This window comes from Esox lucius, chromosome 13 (genome assembly GCF_011004845.1).
Source record: "Esox lucius isolate fEsoLuc1 chromosome 13, fEsoLuc1.pri, whole genome shotgun sequence".
NCBI lineage: Eukaryota > Metazoa > Chordata > Actinopteri > Esociformes > Esocidae > Esox > Esox lucius.
The window spans coordinates 33,200,559-33,220,270 of record NC_047581.1 but is presented as its reverse complement, the minus strand read 5'-3'; positions in this window follow the sequence as shown (position 1 = coordinate 33,220,270).

The following is a 19,712-nucleotide window of genomic DNA, read 5'->3' as shown; positions in this document are numbered from 1 at the left end:
CCGCATGTAAAAATATTCTGGCAAGATATTTGTAGATTCATAATTGATCATTTTCTTACTGATTGAATTTTATTATGGGAAAACCTACTGCTTGGTTTTCATATGTAAACAATTTGATCTAATAAATGTGATAATATTAATAGCCAAATACTGTATTCATATATGTTAATTTACTAACAGAATGCCTCTCCCTTTAGTTTTTTGTAAGGAATTAGAGGTGTACGTATAGACAAAAAAATTGGCACTCGTCTAACGAGAAATCTGTAAAAACGATATGGTCAAAAGTATGTGGACACCCGACCATCACACCTATATGAGCTTGTTGAACATCCCATTCCAAAACCATGGGCATTAATATGGAGTTGCCCCCCAACCCCTTCTGCGAAGGCTTTCCACAAGATTTTGGAGTGCCCATTCAGCCAAAAGAGCATTTGTGAGGTCAGGCATTGATGTTGGACGAGATCGTTCTGGCTCGCAATCGCTGTTCCAATTTATCCCAACAGTGTTCAGTGGGTTTGAGGTCAGTGCTGTGTGCAGGCCACTTCAAGTTCCTTCACACCAACCTCATCGAACCATGTCTTTACATGTAGACCCCACTGTGTGCACAGAGGCACAGTTATGCTGGAACAGAAAGGGCCTTCCCAAAACTATTTGCCACAAAGTTGGAAACACCCAATTGTCCAAAATGTCTTTGTATCCTGTAGCATTAAGATTACCCTTCACTGGAACTAAGGGGTGTAGCACAAACCCTGACACACAGCCCCAGACCAGTATCCCTCCTCCACCAATCTTTACAGTAGGCACTATGCATTCCAGGAGGTAGCGTTCTCTTGGCATCCGCCACACCCAGATTCATCCATCGGACTGCCAAACAGTGAAGTGGGATTCATCACGCCTGAGTACACATTTCCACTGCTCCAGAGTCCAGTGTTGGCATGCTTTACACCACTCCAACTGATGCTTGGCATTGCACATGTTGATGTGAGGCTTATGTACAGCTGCTCAGCCATGGAAACCCACTTCATGACGTCACTGATCTTGTGCTGATGTTGACCCGTTGTACTGTCAGTGTTTGTCTATAAAGATTTCATGGCAGTGTCCTGGATTTTATGCACCTGTGAGCAATGGGTGTTGCTGAAACACCTGAACTCAATAATTAGTAGAGGTGTCCACATACAGTGGATATAAAAAGTCTATACACCCATGTAAAAATGCCAGGTTTTGTGATGTAATAGAATGAGACAAAGATAAATCAGAACAATTTCCACTTTTAATGTGACCTATAGTGTGAACAATTCAATTGAAAAACAAACTGAAATCTTTGAGGGGGAAAAATAAAAACCTTACAATAACTTGGTTGCATGAGTGTGCACACCCTCTTATAATTGGGGATCTGGCTGTGTTCAGAATTAACCAGTCATATTCAAACTTATGTTAAATAGAAGTAATTGAACACCTGCCATCATTTAAAGTGACTCTGATTAATCACAAATAAAGTTCAGCTGTTCTAGTAGGATTTTCCTGACATTTTCTTAGTTGCATCTCAGAGCAAAAGCCATGGTCCGCAGAGAACTTCCAAAGCATCAGAGGGATCTCCTTGTTGAAAGATATCAGTTGGGAGAAGGGTACAAAATAAATTCCAAAGCATTAGATATACCATGGAACACAGTGAAGACAGTCATCATCAAGTGGAGAAGATATGGCACAACAGAGTCTTTACCAAGAACTGGACGTCCCTCCAAAATTGATGAAAAGACAAGAATAAAACTTGTCAGGGAGGCTTCCATGAGGCCTACAGCAACATTAAAAGAATTGCAGGAATTTCTGCCAAGTACTGGCTGTGTGCTACATGTGACAAAAATCTTGCGTGTTCTTCATATGAATGGGGTATGGGGTAGGGTGGCAAGACGGAAGCCTTTTCTTGCAAAGAAAAACATCCAAGCCTGGCTGAAGTTTGCAAAAACAAACATCTAGTCCCCCAAAAGCACGTGGGAAAATGTGTTATGGTCTGATGAAACCAAGGTTGAACTTTCTGGCCATAATTCCAAAAGTTATGTTTGGTGCAAAAACAACACTGCATATCACCCAAAGAACACCATACCCACAGTGTACCATGGTGGTGGCAGCATCATGTTTGGGGCTGTTTTTCTTCAGCTGGAACTGGGGCCTTAGTCAGGGTGGACAAATACCAGCCATTTTCTCACAAAACCTTCAGGCGTGTGTTAGAAAGCTGAAGATGAAGAGGATCCACAAAAGCATGGCTTCACCAGAAGAAGATAAAAGCTTTGGAATGGCCCTGCCAGAGCCCAGACCTGAATCCAATTGAACATCTGTGGGGTGATCTAAAGTGGGATGTGCACATGAGATGTCCTCGCAATCTGACATATTTTTAGCGCTTTTACAAAGAAGAGTGGGCAAATATTGCCACATCAAGACGTGCCATGCTAAAAGACTCCTACCCAAAAAGACTGAGTGCTGTAATAAAATCAAAAGGTGCTTCAACAAAGTATTATTCCCCCTCAAAGATTTCAGTTTGTTTTTCAATTTAATTGTTCACGTTATAGGTCACATTAAAGGTGGAAAAAGTTCTGACATTATTTATTTTTGTCTCATTCTTTTACATCACAAGAACATGGCATTTTAACAGGGGTGTGTATACTTTTTATATCCACTGTATTTTTGGCTATATAGTGTATGTGCTTTCTGTATGGTTGTTGTGTAGTCTGTATTTTGCTGTACCCCCCCCTTTCTGTTAGTATATGTTATTGTATTTCTGCAATAAAAAAAGTATAAATAAAAAAAAAATAATGTGTTGATATTGTGTGCTCTACAGAGGTAGCTTTACCATGCGGTTATTAAAGTTGTAAGAGAAATTTTAGGCAACAGCCAGTCATTTTGTGTGAATGTTTTGTTTCATTTGAAACTGTCTAACTTTTTTCTAGAATTATGATACTCCACTGGGTATATTTCAATATTTGCTAATTTTGTTTTTAGATTGGATCCGTAACAGTAGGTAAATGTTTGGAATATTATATGCAGTGTGATATATTTTTAGTAGATACGTTTATAAAATTAGATCCATTATTAAATTATCTTTGCAGCCCATTTCTTAAAGTTGACCTTATGATTAGAGGTTTATGTGAGGTTTATATACTGTGATGTACACTCACCTAAAGGATTATTAGGAACACCTGTTCAATTTCTCATTAATGCAATTATCTAATCAACCAATCACATGGCAGTTGCTTCAATGCATTTAGTGGTGTGGTCCTGGTCAAGACAATCTCCTGAACTCCAAACTGAATGTCAGAATGGGAAAGAAAGGTGATTTAAGCAATTTTGAGCGTGGCATGGTTGTTGGTGCCAGACGGGCTGGTCTGAGTATTTCACAATCTGCTCAGTTACTGGAATTTTCACGCACAACCATTTCTAGGGTTTACAAAGAATGGTGTGAAAAGGGAAAAACATCCAGTATGCGGCAGTCCTGTGGGCGAAACTGGGGTATGCAGCAAAGCATTTGTGAAGCCACAACACGCACAACCTTGAGGCGGATGGGCTACAACAGCAGAAGACACCACCGGGTACCACTCATCTCCACTACAAATAGGAAAAAGAGGCTACAATTTGCACAAGCTCACCAAAATTGGACAGTTGAAGACTGGAAGAATGTTGCCTGGTCTGATGAGTCTCGATTTCTGTTGAGACATTCAGATGGTAGAGTCAGAATTTGGCGTAAACAGAATGAGAACATGGATCCATCATGCCTTGTTACCACTGTGCAGGCTGGTGGTGTAATGGTGTGTGGGATGTTTTCTTGGCACACTTTAGGCCCCTTAGTGCCAATTGGGCATGGTCTAAATGCCACGGCCTACCTGAGCATTGTTTCTGATCATGTCCATCCCTTTATGACCACCATGTACCCATCCTCTGATGGCTACTTCCAGCAGGATAATGCACCATGTCACAAAGCTGGAATCATTTCAAATTGGTTTCTTGAACATAACAATGAGTTCACTGTACTGAAATGGCCCCCACAGTCACCAGATCTCAACCCAATAGAGCAACTTTGGGATGTGGTGGAACGGGAGCTTCGTGCCTTGGATGTGCATCCCACAAATCTCCATCAACTGCAAGATGCTATCCTATCAATATGGGCCAACATTTCTAAAGGAATGCTTTCAGCAACTTGTTGAATCAATGCCACGTAGAATTAAGGCAGTTCTGAAGGCGAAAGGGGGTCAAACACAGTATTAGTATGGTGTTCCTAATAATCCTTTAGGTGAGTGTATATTGTCTGTTGTATTTTGTACATTTTCTATTTTCTAAGTTGTATGTGCACATATTTCATAAACTGTGTATTTGTATGTCTTTTTTACAAAAGGGACCTCAATCTCCCTCAAAAAGATGAATAATAAATTAAATAAAATCATGATGACCACTAGATGACACAATATAATAACAGCTGCCGTTTCCTCCACCCTAATACCCGTAGTGGCCACAGGGGGGCAACACATACAAATACTATTTCCTAAAGATGGGGTTGAGGGCTGTACATTGGCTGGTGGTTGGGCTGAGGGCTGGATTGGGGATGGAGCTGAGGGCTGAAACTTGGATAGGGGCTGGCGCTTGATAAGTGCTAAGGGCTGGTGCTTGATAGGGGCTTGGGCTGGGGCTTAATTGGGACTGGGGATTGATAGAGGCTAGGGCTGAGGGCTGAAGCTTGATAGTGGCTGGTGCTGAGGGGTGGGGCTTAATAGGGGATGGGGATTGATAGAGGCTAGGGCTGAGCGGTAAGCTTGATAGGGGCTGGGGCTGAGGGCTAGGGCTTAACAGAGACTGGTTCTTGATAGGGGCTGCGGCTGAGGGCTGTGGCTTAATAGGGACTGGGGATTGATAGGGGCTGAGGGCTGAAGCTTAATAGGGACTGGACTGTCTGGGTCTTAATAGGGACTAGAGATTGATAGAGGCTACGGCTGAGGGCTAAAGCTTGATAGGGGCTGAGGGCAGAGCCGTGCTCATTCCTTTCATTGGGCATGAAAGAAAGGTCCTCCTCAGATTCATGCTTCAAGAGGAACGGATGTCAGGCAACAACTGCCCAAATGCTTGCCAATACATGTCAGACAGACGTGTGCCAGTCAGTCTATGTGCCTTGGCTCGACAGAATGAGGGCATCGTGACCACCAAAAAGGGCACTATGGAGTAGACGGGCTAGAAGACGTGCCTGGCAAAGGGCATGGGGCTTAATAGGGGCAGGTCACCAGGTTCATTATATGGATTTTTTATCAATAGGTTAAAACTCTTTGTAATATCATTAAAACTACTCACAGAAACTCAGCATAAACAGTGCTAAACATTTGTGTGAAAGTTGCCAAAATACTGACCCAAAAGACCCAGATCAACATCTAGAAATAATATTTCTTCCATACACTAGTTGGTTACAAAACACTGACAGTATGTTGAAATTGGGTGTTTTGTGGCTCGGCATAGTCCTGTGGTTTGGGTCATTCACTTGTGTAGTATGAGCCTCTGATACAGCATGAAGAAGAAAAAAAAATTATTCACCTGTGCAAATATTTTTTTCAATTGAGTGAATATTTCACCCTAGAACAAAAATTATCATAAAACTTGTATAACACGTTTGACTGTAGAGCAGAAACTATCACAATACACATACAGTATTTTCAGTCTGTGTATCCCTTGAATTATGTTGACATTACTTGAACCTTGAAACTCTTTTAAATTTGTGTCAGGTAGAAATGCTGCTCACCCACAAACATCGGGGTTAAAAAGTAAATATATTTGCATTGCTTTGTAATATAAGTCTGCCACAAAATCACACCAGGTTCATAGCATGCATTAGAACAGGTTCTACAGATGCAAATAAATGATAACCTGCTCTGGTCGCTGTGAAAGTCTTTTAACTGTATTTACCCATGTAGCCAACAATAGACCTGAATGCATTACAGTGTGTACAGTGTCCTGGCTTCTCTCGGCACTGGAGCGCCGTTCTGCCGCCTCCCCGCCTCCTCTCACCATCGCTATGGCGACCCTATAACTTACACTTCTGCCACGAAGACAATGGGCGAGCTGACATGGAGCGCGATCAGGGCCTTGACCCTGCACAGCGGGACACCAAACCATGGCTCCTGGTCAAGTTCTCTGCAGTCTCGACTCACACATGAACTACTCGACGCACACACCGTCTCTGTGTACTGACAACTTTTACTTTAAAGTCACCGGACTCTCGTCTGGCTCTTTAAGGAGAGATGAATGCAAACACTCCCGCCGTCACCTCAGACAACAGATAGAGGAGCTAGCAGCGGACACGTCTGTGAGCTAGCAGGTATGCATCCTTCATCCTTCCCCTTAGCACCAGTGCTTTTGCGGTAGGGACAGACAGAGGTGCCGGCCAGACGTAAGAGCAGCCAGAGGCCGATAGAACGAAGGTGGCTGATGAAGATCGGGATGAATACAGGGGTTTGGCGAAGAGTGTTTGGATGACTGACCGTGTATACATAATAAGACCCCATCTGTAGATGGTATACACATGGAGATTGCGGATCCCTCTGGGAGACCAGTGTTCAAGGTTGACCTGATGTGTCCCTGTGGACTGTCAATGTGTCCCCGTGGACTGTGTGTCTGTCACTATCCAGTCGCCATGACACCCAACTTGGCCGAGACCCGACGGCGGCGGGGAGCACCTTATCGCCATGGCAACACGTCTACGATTTGACCCACCCCTCTTCGGAGAATGCACATCACCCCATCGGCCTCCTTCTGAACCATTGCTTCAGACTGATATTCATGGGAATGATCATGGAACGGATTATGGTAATGGGACGTGTCAGTAGACAATCTGCATCAACTGTTTTGTATTCAGTGTTGTGAGTGAACATACCTATGCACTGTTGGATAAGTCGTCCCCTCATCACTTTCATTCTGCTGGACCGACCGTCCGAACATTCAAACTTGATTTTGTCATAAGCCCTTTATAAGGGCTTAGACTGAATGACAGATGATAAGGTTTCAGTCAAATGAAAAACATTACCTTTTTCTGGTTTGGCCCATCCTGCCCCGGCTCTCCTAATTAATATTTCATAGTTGAAACTGCTACAGTTAGTATGCTCTCTGTGCGATAAATTCATGTGGCAGTGTGTCAAAAACCCAACGCTTCACCAGAACCCTAAAGTCAGTCTCCACCTCTCTCATTTCATAGCCAGGAGACGCGGCTAAAGAAAGCGGGCTTCCCGTCCTCCTCCATGGCTGGGTAAGGGTTGTTCCCCGGCAGGGCCCGGGTCCGGGGTGGCGCTGCCTGCAGACTTTAATTAAAACGGTGGGGTGGGAGTGAACGGAGCGAAGGGGGGCGCTGAGGACTACCGGGCCACTGGGGCAGCCAGCGAAGGGGAGAAGAAAACCAACCCATCTCCAGGGTAAAGGCAGTGTGGGAAGAGAATGTGACGGTCCTCAACGTGTCTTCTCTTTGTTGTCGCACTGCTGCTAATATACTATGGGAATTCCCAGGAGGGAGGGGGGTGGGAGGGCTGAGAGGCGGTGGGGGTGGAAGTAAAGTGTGGGCTTTTCGGGGAGACACCTTATTCCCCTACTAACTGTATATCAAATGTATGCACACACATACACACACACACACACACACATCCTGTTGATACATGGAAGAAAATGTCCCCGATTGTTCATTTGGGCATTGGTGTCATTAGGCAGAAATGTGTGTCTCTATGTGAATGTTCAATCAGCAGAATCAGAACCGCCTTAATTCATTACATACATTTACACGCACCCAAAATATTACTGGGCGTAAAAAAACCCAAAAAAACTGCCGATTGTGTTTGGTCTTTAATGGGCCGTTAGCTCACTCATCTATCCCAACTATTTGCTGTATTTATGAAAATCATTCACAAATCAAACTGAAACAATTGTCTGTCTGTCACACGCTAGTTGTGGTTCCCAGCAGTTGAAACAACAGTATACTTCAGTTTATGTCTGTGTTTCTGGAAAGAGCATTTCTCTAACTTAACACATCTGCGCCACATTTCCAGCTTAAGTCTGGGACGTCAGTTTGGTTAAGTCATCATTCATCCATGTTTCTCACTGGAAGACAAACAGCGGGAGAAAATTCCCCAGATAGTCAGAGTGGTGCTGAGCACCCAAGACACTCCATGGAGACAGAATGACCGATCCCCTCGCTTGACTTATACAGTATGACATAATATAATAGCTTTGTCTTCTTTGTATAGAAATGGTTAGTATAGAACTTAAATACCTCTGCATTTGTCTGCATTCTTCCCCTCCAGTCATTCGTGTGCATGCCTCCCCCCAAGACGACAATCTCAACAGTAACAAACTACACTATGTCCGACAGCGAAACGCTCACTGCCACAGATGATAGTTCAGCCAAAGATTTCTGTAGGTTTTTTTTTGTATGTATTCTGTATATATTTCTTTCAAATAACCCCTTTAAGTGTTTTTCAAATAACTTGTGGTTCCATATAAAAACATTTGAAGAACTACCCTCTCATTAACTAAATGGTGGCGGAATTTCTTCTCTAAGAGGAGCTGTTAAAAAGGAGCCCCCTGAAGAACCATTTCAAAAGGTCCTTCAGAGAACGTTTCATGGTTCCCGCAAAGGTTAAGACCCCTCAAAGATCCTCCGGGAAAGTTTTCTTCTGAGAGTGTGTACTTTCAACCCAGCCTAAAGAGTAGTCAGGCGAAAGAGCCTGAAGAGAGTTAAATAAGAGGAGCTTCTTCTATTTTAATTGATATGTAACTGGGGGCAATAATGTTGGCCCCGGACACAGAAATACAGACTGGGGGGGAAAAAACTTTGGCCCCTTCGCTACACGGACAGCAAAGACTGGGAATCGGATGAGTTGGGAATATGAAGATGGGAGCGACCCCCTACCGACGAGGGCTGGTGGGCTTGTGTCTGCGTTGGGATGAGCCGGCGGGGTGGTGGTGACAGCATCAACGGGCAGCGGCAGAGGATATGTGGGAGAGGGGGTCTGACACCGCAGGGGCTGATGTCTGACATGACCCCGATCAGCATGGACCCAGCAGGCCACTGGAAGTCCATCGTCAAGCCCAGGCATGGGCTAGTTGCCATGGAGAGGTCCACCCGCTGTCCGTCCGTCTGTATGTTTGCCTGTCTTCCTGTCTGTTAGTGGGACTGGATACAAACTTACTGACCTGATAACATCCGAATACTTTAATATGAAGGGGATCATGTAGGACCAGACTCAAACATTTCTAGTGACTCAGACGAACTCGGAAAAGGTCTACAGTGGTACTTTGATTTCATTTGGGGTCCCAATTTCTTGGGGTCCCACCAATAGTGACACATGCGGTTTCAAGAAAACTGAATAAAATGTTAGATTTGTAGAATATGTACTTAATAAACAACAATGGCATTTTTTTGGTATATTTTTGCTCATCTTCACTCAGGGCACCAACAGTTGTGGAGGGGCCTGCAGAGGAATGCACTGTAAAGTTGCTCCAGATAGTAGCTTTTTACTAAATATATTTACTATTTGCATTGTACCAAGTGAACGACCTGAAGAAACAGCCTTCTGATGTCTGTTGCAATGTCCAGACCGATGGACACCGACAGTCACAGACAGGGCCACTGGGTTTGGAAGTAAAGAAAAAACATGGAACTGTAATTTATTACATTATTAGTATAAATAAATGTGGTCAGATTTAATTGTTCTTTTTTTGAACTAGATAATACCATAAATGAAAAGAGTTTAATCCCAGTGGCCGCATACTGTTCCAACAGTGCGGAAAGCCCTACAAAAGGAAGCACAAATTTACTGATCTGGGTATTGACAGGAATACCCAGTTCATTTGAGAGCAGGTTGTGCAGTCACCCAACTCACCCAATGACCAATCTGAACAAACGTCACAGTAAGACAGCTTTTCCTGGTAGATTATCCTACATGGCATGCAACACTTAAAATGATTGTACATATTTAACAATATTTTTATTATCTTTACCATTTACCAAGTATAGAAAAGCACACATTCCCCCACTTCAGGGAAGGGGATATTTGTCAGTTTGTTCAGACAATCCAATTGAGATTTGCTTCCACATTTAACAGATCTCCAACTCGGGGTGGAGGTGCAGTGAGCAGTTACCGTAAATTGCCAAGGATGGATTAACAGATTTTTCACCTTGTCCGTTCTGGGATTTTATCTACTAGTATTTTGGTTACCGGTCAGTTGATCTGATTGATGTGATCTGTAACTTTTACAGTAATTGTTAAGAAGTTTGTAAATAATGTTTTCCTCTTAACTTCCCCAGAATTGTTCTTGGGCAAAATAACTAATAAACATCCAAAAATATAGATGAAAAGTAGTTAAGCAGCAAAATTCTGTAGTTCATTTTGTAGTCTTATAAATGTATATTTTTTACTATTGCTCATGATAGTGGAGCAGTTCTGGAAAATGTATGCTGTGTCAGGTCCCATCAAAATGAAGTATGATGCTGAAGCATGATGATGATTCTACTCATTGATTATGCACATACAAATGACATATTTCAAATCCAGGCCAAAATGTGAGGTTTTAAAAAAAAAAATGTTGATCACAAAAGTCCCAGAAATGATCTCCCAACCAGCAATCAAATCAAGTCCTGGAGCTGAGTCACACAAAAGTCCCTGCCTGACTGGATTACAGCATCGCTGCGCTGGACGTGACAGCTCCGTGATATTGTCCATGACTCTGGGTGTGATCCTGTCTGGCCCACAGACCATAGAGAGGAAGTAGCATAGACACATTCAACCTATTATCACTGTTCCTCTCCGATAGAACAAAGCCTTGACAGACATGACAGGAGTGCTCTTGTGTAACCGACCCCCCCCACACTTTCCCCCAACCCATATTGTGTATCTCCTCTTGACCTTCTCCGTCTCCCTCGTTCTCTTTCTCCATCACGTCTCCTTCCTCCCTCTCCCTCCCTCCTTCTCCTTCTCTCAGTTTCATGACGGTGCACTCAGGATTGGAATGTGATCTCAGGGAGCATTCTGCTTCTTCTCCTGCTTGTCCGGGGCAAACTTACCGAGGCCTCCCCTTCGCACCCCTCTCCTCATTCTCATTCACCCCTCACCTCCCACCCCGCGCCCGCCCTCCTCCCTTCCCCGGACCTGGCCGTCACTCCCGATAAGTCACCACAAAGCCCCTACTGTGTCGCTGGCCTGTCCCTGGCTCCTCCTGGACCAGCAGAGCGTGAGCCCAAAAGGAGGAGTCAACTCCCAGTGAGCACCGACTGACCACAGACGTCCATTGGCGTCCGTTCCAGGACCAGTCGGGCCTGGCCTTATTTGGCCCAGAATAAGACGATGTGATTGGTACATAATGTGTCTGTCCTGAACAACCTTGATCGGGCCCAGAAATTGAAGTCTGTGATTGGTCCGTATTTGGTCTTTCTAGACAGGCCTTGATTTGGTCCAAAACGGTATTGATTTGGGCCAAACTAAGGACATCCTCTCCTGGCCTATATTCAGTCCATGTGGACCAGTTTTGATCTAGCCCAAGAAAAAGGCACCCATGACTGCGTGTCTGGACCAGCCTTAATCAGGCCTAAACTATAGATGTCCATAATTGGTCCATATTTAGCAGGTTCCATTCAGCATTGATCTGGTGCAAGAAACTAACATCCATGATTGTTCCACATGTAGGAGGTCTTGACCGGCCTTGACAGTTTGTACTTGCTGACGGAGAAATGGGACGAATAATAGTAGAATCATAATGGACGAAGAATAGTAAAAACATATCGCCTGTCTTATTCACTTACCTTTGTCTACCATCCACTGTGAAATGTCGGTATAAATTCTATCTCCCACTTAAATTTTTTACCTGCCAGGATATTCATTGTCATAATGACACCAAAAATGTTTCTAACACAGAAAATGCATTACTATAAAAATTGCTGTGGGACAGTAAACCGCTTATCTTTCAAAATATTAGTGACCAGTATATCACTTTTTTAAGGTTACCTAGGTAATAAGGGTTTGGTGGTTGCGTAATAAGGGCTGGAACTATCACTACCTGAGTAATCTGGACATTAGTTCTATGTCTGTAAAATGTATATTTTCCTTCTGTTCTAAATCTGGACCTTTACTCCAATTCCGACACACACCCCCAAGTCCTCTTTTCTGCATCCAAGAACTATGTATTTTTAGGGCCACGAAATACCTAAAATCTGGATGTCAACATCTGATAAAGTTGTCTTTTCCATGTCCAACAAAGTCCTCTTTTCTACCTCCATAAGTTACGTCTTTTTCAGTGCCATATGAGATGAAGTAAAAACGTCCATTCGGCCATAAATCTGGACGTTGGCTAAACGTCAGATTCTGACTACGTTTACGCGTCTTTCCTACGGCTTTGTGATCGCTGGGATCCAGGCCCCTATTCCTCCTCCGACATCACCCTTCACTAAAAGACCTTTCCAGTACAATGGCTGCCTGCTTTTAATGCCGGACAATGAGGCTGCTAATCTGAAAGGTTAGCCATCCCTGTGCTCTATCCTCCGCTCCCACCCCGCTGTCCCCACATCACTACTGCCACCGCATCTACCCAAAGTACTCCCCACAACCCCCCCTAGTCCAGCGCCACCCAGCAGCCCCCAGCCCCAGTAGGATGCATAAAATATCCTCTAATGGTCCTTGTTTGCCAGTTCAGTGGCTGCGCCGATCCTCCTTATCTCTGTCATCAGTGTACTCAAAGATGGCTGCTGGGCAGGGGAGGGGGGGGGGGGGGGGGGGGTCAGCGAGCCCGGGAAAAGGTCATGTTTTTATTCGCCCAATCGGCTGCTGTCTGATAAGACAATTTGTCAGGAGAAATCAGAGAGGGCTGCGGCCGTCCAGGTTCACCAGTGGGGTGGAGGTAATCTGAGGTGAGTGGGGTCACAGGGTGAGTCGAGATCATGTGACGCTGACACTTCCTTGGCTCCGACTCCGCGGCCGAGCTACGACGTCTACGCGTATGAAAGGAGATTGGCGAGAATAAGAAGAAAACAAAGAAGGACAAGAGGAAGAATGCGTAGAAACAAACCATGCATGAGGATGGCTATGTACCCCAATGTCAGCTGCCACAAACTCTAAGGAGATTGGCTGATGAATTGTCTCTGTTGGCTTGTTTACCGCTTGCTCACATGACTGTCCTGGATTTTCTGTGACTGTATTATTATTGGAAATGTGAAGGTACTTGATTAGGTGGAGTACTGCACAGAGCCTTGCAAATGAAACACATTGCTTTTAGTAATTCACCCACGTCGTTGTGCATCAGCAGAAACTGACACATAGTTACATCTGAAGATTTGGTTTGTTTATTTGTGTGAACACCTGGGTCGGTTGAGTTCATCCTGGACCCCCACCTAGCCTGCTCTGTATTCCCCCCCACCTATGGGTCTCTGTTGCATCGGGCTTAATCTAATACCAGCACCACCAGAGCAACGTCACCCAGGACCAGAGAAGCTATTCAGACCTGCCCAGCAGAGCTCCTAATCGACGGGTTATTGCTCAAAATCAAATTTGCTGTGTGGAGGCAAATCCTAAGTGATTCGATTTAGGTGGCCCTAACCCAATATGTTTCTGAAAGCTATTCCTTTAATTCTCTATCTTTCATTTTACACAAGGTGATGGCATTTTAATTTTCATTCTTCCATTTCTCCTGATTTATTTATCCAACCCTTTCTTTGTTTTTTATGAACAGAGACACATGTAGGTATTGGTCAATGAAATTGGGTTTATTTCTGTCCTGGAAATTGTAAGGGCTGCGCTTGGTGTTCAGATTTGATAAGAGGGGCCTATCACTATAGATCATTTGTAGTCGCTGTGCTGAAGGAGTAATATGTGCGGTCTATTTTGACATGAAGATGTGATCCCTGATGGAAACAACTACATTTATTGACGTCAATTTGAACATGGCTTTTATAATTGTGGTCAGTGGTACAGTTCTGTTGGACTGGCCACTGAAACAAACATCTTGGCTCAAGAAACATCTTATCACGCTTACAAGACTCTGTGGTAACACCTCTCACATCTCTCCCTGTCAATTAAGCAACAAAAACAATCCAGGAGGAGGGTCACACTCCGTAAAGTTCATTTAGAAAAATCAAAGCTACCTAGATGTGTATCATGTTAAACGAAAAAGTACCTCCTAATTTGACAATGTAGTATATATTATATGTACTAGGCCTGTACGTTAAATGTCAAAACCAAACTGTCAGGTGTTCATACTCAGTGAAGCATTTTAGAGTCAGTCTCTACAGTTGGCATACAGTAATGCAAGTGAACAGCCGATTCCCAGCGGTGTTTGGCGAGTGGAGCCAGGAGACCTGGTGAGACCAGTGGTTGACTGGGGCAGACAGCCTTAACAAGCTGATGAAACATGTCACAGGGCCATTGTGTGTGTCCTGGATTAGTTGAGGTCCTGGGGGTCCTGCTCCTCGTCGTCTCCATCCGTCACTGTCCTCTGAGACAGGCTCCTCACACACAGTCAAGCACAAACACACACTCAGAGGACACGCGGGCGTGCACACGCGCGCACAAACCTAGGTAACAAACTCCCACACACCCCCAAAAAACCCAGATCACACACAAACGCACCAAATCCAGTTTAATTTGTCACCCGGTAACACATTCATGACAGGTGTCGACCGACATGTTTGGTCACGTGGCTCGTTCCCGTCCCTCAAAAATGCAGATTTATGCAAATAGGATGAAATGGATGAAACAGAAAAATAAACTGAATGAGTATGATGGCTCACGCGCGCGCACACGCACACACGCATGCTGCTGCTCACACGATGAGACATTCAAGCCCCACGCAGCCACATGGTTAGCGTTAACTCTCCCACACCAGACCACATGCTGCGTGGTGTGTTCTCTTTCATTGTCCTCTTACTCATCATTCCAGTGTGCACACAGAGGTGGGCCGGTCAGCCGGCTCTGTCGGGTGGCTACGGGGGTAGGCAGGCGGCCTCCCTGTCAGAACGGTCCAGGCTGGGTGGACCCCAGTGGGCTCCTGGGAGAGGAATGAAGGGCATGCCCCCGGGTCAGAGTTCCTGACACAGTCTCACACCCGGGCAGTAATTAACTGGGGACCTGACTGACAGCCAGTCGGTCTCTCTGAGGAGCCTGGAAAGAGCTGTCTGTCTGTCTCGCGGTCACACCCAGAGCCGGGCTGGAGATGAACGAGGAGACTCCGCTTTCCGCGTCACACTCAGCTCTGAAGCCCAAAAGCGACGCCCTCTGGACTCTAAGCCTTTGTGGCTGTGTGGTAGGGAGGCTGACGTGACATCGCAGCGCTCGTGGTAGCATAAGACCAGGAGTTGTTCTGGGAGTCAAACCTCGAGTCAATCTGTCAAGCCAGCGCCTGGGCTGAAGTCTTTCTGACAGGCGTGAAATGTGGCGATCACGAGACGGGACAAATCGAACAAAGTTGATTTCCAAATGAGGCAAGTGGACACCACTATTTGTAGCGCCTTGTTTCAGATCATACACAGTATCAACATTGGCCTGATGCTCCTCATCTACTCCATTGAAGCCAGCACCACAGCCTAACAGGGTAAATGTGTTACCTTGATCGATTCAACTTTTACCAGTATGAATGTAAACACAAGTGTTGCACAAACAATACCGTGTTGCAATGACTCTAACCATAGTTTCATTGCTTTCGTTGAACCCTATTTCACTGAAATCCCATGCTATCTCTAGACAGAGTTGAGCCCCGGAGTTCTGACACAATGCAAAGTTACGACCTGCAATATTTTTCTGGGGCAGCTCATTTACAGCTATTCTCCCTGTTGATTTTACAGCCGAAACACATATTTGACAAAGAGTTCGACAGAGATTCTCATCTTCAGCGGCAACACGGCTCTGTTTCAGATGGCATGTTCACCTTTGAAGAATGCACTTAAAAGGGTAGAAATCTTTGGATTTAAAGGGGGTGTCTCTACTTGATTCCGAGGGCCGTTTTCTCTAGCAGCACAATGACTGGTGGATCGGATTGCAAGGGGACATTCATCGGACCACTTTGTTTTCAAATGGTTTTGTTAGTTGTGACACTACAGACATCCAACACTTTCCAAGAATCTGAACTGTAAAAAGCTCTTGTTCTCTCCCGCAGATAACCCAGAAAGGAGCTGGAGGGAGTGAAAAACCCAAGGTAGGGTGGCAGTCCGTCCCTCCAGGGAGGCCTGGGCTCATGGAGTTTAAGCTCCTTAACATTACTAGACCCAGCTAATAACCGGCTAAACCAAGACATTTTACATGCTTCACTCAGCTAGTCCCTTGACCTCTGATGCCCACGGGATCCATAGTGACACCGCTGACTCACACGTGAGCTGATCTCACGTGCACTTCTGCGTCCTCCCGCGTCACTTTTGCGTCCTCCCGTGTCACTTTTGCGCGCTGTTGCCGTATGAAGAGATGGCGTTCTCGTTGAGCACTCTGTTGTACACGGGAATGGTACCGACGATGAGGTCCAACAACTGCGTAGCTGTGCGCTTGACAACACGGCAGCACGCGAACACACAAGCGTGGACACGCATGTCGAGCGTGGACACGCATGTTCGAGCGCATTGGGAGAGCAGTGGTCTGCGCCGGGGGTACGCAGACAGGGATGTAAAGGGGGCCAGAGATGCCGGGCTGGGAAAGAATATCTGCTGCATTAAGCTTCCTTAGCATTGCCAGAGCCTTTCTGCACTCCTCTTTCAGCGAGACCCAAGGGATGGTAACTCTGAGCCCGGCCCATTCTCCCAGAGAACTTTGATTTCCTATTAGGTTCCTTGTGTGGAGGGGGGACCTGGCCGTCTCACATTCAGCGGCGGGCCCTGGGCAGGACAATGGCCGGCCTCGGCCTGGATACAGGGCCTTTGTTACGGGGGGCCATTTGTTGCCCTGTTTCCCTGGCAGCTAAAGGCCCTCACGTCACATGCTCTTTCCCAAAGTGCACACTTAGTCTGCTCAGTGGAAGGGCAGGGGGCGGGCAGGGGATGGGCAGGGGGACAGCAAGGGGGGGGGGGGGGGGGTTGCAGGGAACGGCAGGGGAACAGCAGGGGGGCGGGCACAGGACAGCAGGGGGACTGGATGGACGCAGCGGGGGAATGGCTAGAGAGGTACATAGACAGGGAGCACTCATACAATATGATGTCAAATTCTTGCTATTAGCTAATGACAAATGCTAAACATCCGACATTGTATCATCTGACACAGACATTTTTATTTGGGTTGGCGCACTGATGCTGAGACATAGCAGACTTTCTCTTCTAGTCCAAGACCACAGAGAGTATTCCAGTGGCAGTGTCCTCGAAATTAGTCGTCTTTTTCAAGTGAAACAGTTCTGGACTGCATATGTGCTTAACCTGACTCCTTAACCTGTCCGGAGGAATCGAAAAGCAAAGGCGTTTCAATTCAGCTGAATCGTTTGAATATTTACCAGGATATAACTGATTCTATTGTGTTGCTGTTCCTGAATTTTTTTGTTTCCAAAACCTATTTGGCTTCATGTGTAAGCTGTCACTTTTCATCTTTCCCAAACTGGGGACAAACAAATATCACGAGGTGATTTTTTAAATCGTGGTTTAAATACCTTTCAAGTGCATGCGTGGGATTTTGTGATTATGTCTCCGCAGCCATGAAAGCAATATGAAAGAGGCATGGGCGAGGGGCTGGGGTAGATGGACAGACACACAATGAGAGGGCGACCCTAGGAGAATGATTGATTGACATTTGCAGTGAGTCTAAAATTGTTTTACAATATACTTAATACAGATTTTTGAACAGTTATTTGAGAACCTCTATAAGTATAAAAAATATATACTGCATATTGCAACATTTGTTAAATAAAAAAATCTATCTTTTAATTGCAATTCCAACAGAATCGTATTTTTGCAAATGATCAAGGTGATTACGTGTCTTTCCTATATCTGAGAGGTATTCAAATAAACCAATAAGAAAATAAATAAGGAAGTACAAATGTTATAATTTTTTATGATTTCCATGCTTAGAACACCCTTTTTGTAACCAACAGCCTTATCCCTCAAATTATTATTCTGAAGCTTGTGTGCATTACTGAGAAAAGATTCCAACATCCCTGTATTTATAAAAAGCATTTGAATCCATTCATATTTTTTTTACACTAACATGTTTAGTCATAAGAGACAATATGGTAAGATGACAAATTCTAGAAGAAATTCATGTGATGTAATTTGATCTCAGAAAGTGAAAGTCACAGGGGAAAGTGACAAACATTTTGTAACCAGCTTCCATTATCCTCTACCATACATGCTTCTACCTCACAGGGGTGGGGTTTTACAAATATTGAACTTTGCAAACCTAGCAAACTGATGAAATACAGACAACTCAACCATCAGTTCCATCACCAAGTTTAATGAATTGTTCAAATGTCCTTTTATTTATTATTATTATCATGCTTTAGATTGTGAAACAGGGAAGCCTCAATCATCAACACAAAGGGAGCTTTGAAATTTGAAGTTACGAGTATCCAACCCCTTGTATTCATTATAAAGGAATTTCCATGAAATCAGCACATCAAAACACATCGCTGAATCTGTGGCAATCTTGTTTCATCTTAAATGTTAATGTAACGAGAAATAGAACGTTATCATCATTATTTATATCAAGATTTAAAAATGTTCTGACCAAGATTCAAAAGTATATCCATAAAACATTAACCTTTGATAACATGTAATTTTGTATTGCTATTTACCTAAGATAAAGGCCAACATAATGTAATAGACCCAGCTGAAATGCTTACAGGCTGGGAGAAATAAAAAGATTAAAGAAGTTTAGACCAAAAAACAAACAACAGAGTCAACTGCTGGAATCTGAGAATACTCCAGCTCAAGCTAATTAGATGAGTTCTCCATTCTCCGTATCCCTGTGGGCCGTTCTTAATCTAATACAATGAGGAAGTGGCTTGCTGCAGCCTCTGTTGTGATATTGACATCTTGCATCTGAGCAGGGAGATACGTCATCTAAGAACGCCCTACAGGTGTTGTCAACAGATACAGACCCCTGCGCTGCCCTTCAGAGTCACATATCCACACGGGTGTGTCACGTTGTGTTATAAACTCCCCCTTGTACTACTAAGCACACCAGTATTGCACTTCTGCAAGAACACAATGTGCCTCTTAGCTTTGCCGTCCAGGTTGACTTGCGTTAGCCGTGACCTTGTCAGGGCAGCTCCACCTCAGCCAGGGCATATAGGTGCCACCTCTCTGCAGCTCCAACGCCTTACGAAACGCTGCTAAACACTGTCACAACACTGTCACAATACTCTGGCTGGGGCTCCACAACTGCAGAACGGCAAAACAGAAGTTATCCAGGACATCGGGAGATTTACGCTATTTATCCCGTTGTTTCTACGCCTACCCACCTATGTGACTCGAGGTCTGTGTCTGTACTCTCCTCCAGCTGGCCTTTATTAGACAGCCGCCATTCTTCAATCTTTCAGAAATGGCTTTCGCTAACTCCAACCCATTGTGGGGTGGCCTTGATATTTTGGAGGTGAGCGAGAGATACGGGGGGAGAGAGCTGAAAGACCCAGGACGTGTATCTCTAATTGGAAAGGGGAGGGAAAGATTAGGGCGGGGGTCCACGGGTTGTCTGTGCACAGTGCCCGAAAGTGATACCCTTGTCTGTTCCAGCTTGCCCCACTCCAGCCTGCTCCAC